We start from the raw sequence: 1919 nt of genomic DNA on the forward strand, positions 1-1919 counted from the left end.
AAAACCTAATATATGCAAAGATCAAAACTGAATCTAGATTAGTCTTGCCACGCCCGAGACTACTTACCAAATGTAAAAGATGACATGTTATCAAATATCCTTTCATCATTACTCAGTGATACATTAACAGTAAATGTATTTAAATTATTAGGTCTAGGTACAGTTATTGCTCCAGTTACAATCATTTGTTCATAATCAGCTTGTGGCATTATGCTGTTACTTGTTATTACTGCATTATCAGTATTCAGTATACTAACTGTTATACTATCAGGATACTCCCTTTTACATATCATACTGACCTATTAGCATGGGAGAAAGAAAAAGAAAATGTCTAAACCCAATCCAATGGTGCTATATTAATTAATTTCCAATTCATAATGTAGCATTACTATAATTAGCTATACAAACAACCTTGCTCATCACACAAACCATCATATCAAAATGAATAGAGCATGCCGGGTGTATACTTACATCAATATTGATAAACAATATTAAATAGAGCTGTCTATCAATTGTTACCACTCTTGGTACCACAGATACAGGAGGAGTGATGACAGAAACTGAAAAATAATAACATAATTAACTATAATTTATAGTAATTAATGCTTCATTAAGAACTTGTATGAAAAACAAATGCACTATAAAAAAATAGCAGTGCAAGGCTGGCAAGCTCAAAACAATCATACTGACTAGTATAGCAATAACTATCACAACAAATTCCTTCTTAGGATTTAATATAAATAATAGTAAGACAGTTGCTATAAGAGCTACTACAGACTCAATATGCATGTATTAATATTAAAAACATAATCCTCACATATCACAATGAAGCACTATGGTGCAATGGACTCGCCTGCTGGAATTCACTTGAGTGATATGTATTACTTGTACTGTGATATTTTAAGCAATTTGAAAAAAAATTATTATTATGGACTGCATAGTTATAATGATAATTAAAATAAGCTATGGGTGTGGTCAACAACTAACTAAATCATGGCACATGGGTAGGAGAAAGAAAAAAAGCTGAAATTCATTTTAGCATCTGAAGCTCTATTCCAAGAAAGAGTTGGCACAGAAAATTTTTCTAGATATTTAAAAGAGACTGAGAGAGTTTGGTTGCTCCTGCCTTCCCCAGTGCCGCCTGAAAAATTCTCAAAGAGGCTAAATCACAAACTTTGAGCAACTGTAACTCACAAACAACGAAGTTAGGACAAAATCGTTCTTTTTGTTTTTCGTTAGATGGGATTTTCTACCTCTGAAGCAAATCTCGGCCCTGTAGAGTGAAACACGAGCTCTCACCTGGAGAGAGGTCCCCTGGTTTAGCAGTTCACAGCTTTTGGTGCCACGGGATGCTACAAAAGCATTACTAGATGAAAGAAAGCAACTTTATCTGTTGCTAGAAGAAGAAATAGAGCTCTAGACTACTCAAACAAAAAGATAATTTTTTTACAAATCAATTAAACTGTGTGGACAGAATGACAGAACGAGTGCACTATAGCACATACCCTCGCCACAACCAGTGAAGTATAACACAACACAAGTGAAACAGTAATGGTTTTTTCAAGAAAAATTGGAAAGAATGTTGCTGACTTCCTGTTTAGCTACCTTGCTGCTGCAGCAATTAAAGGTGTGGCTGGAATGAAAGGTGTGGCTCAGCTCAATCAAAAATATGCACCACCCAGTTTAGTAAAATGGTGCCATGTGGCCTTACTGTGGGCAGAAAGCTTTAGTTTTTCTAGGCATGCACACAGTTTTACACAGATTTGTTAGGCTCTACTTGTTTCATGCAATTACTATATCCAGTTTCTTCAGTTTCGAGGCAGTAGCCACCTTCTCAGAGAGGAGCTGCTATGCTACAAAATGGCTGGTAAGTCACACTTAAGCTGTCATATCTCACAAACGAAGGAAAGTCAAGCAAT

The sequence above is a fragment of the Amphimedon queenslandica genome, unplaced genomic scaffold (assembly GCF_000090795.2).
Source record: "Amphimedon queenslandica unplaced genomic scaffold, v1.1 AMPQUscaffold_12382, whole genome shotgun sequence".
NCBI classification, from domain to species: Eukaryota; Metazoa; Porifera; class Demospongiae; order Haplosclerida; family Niphatidae; genus Amphimedon; species Amphimedon queenslandica.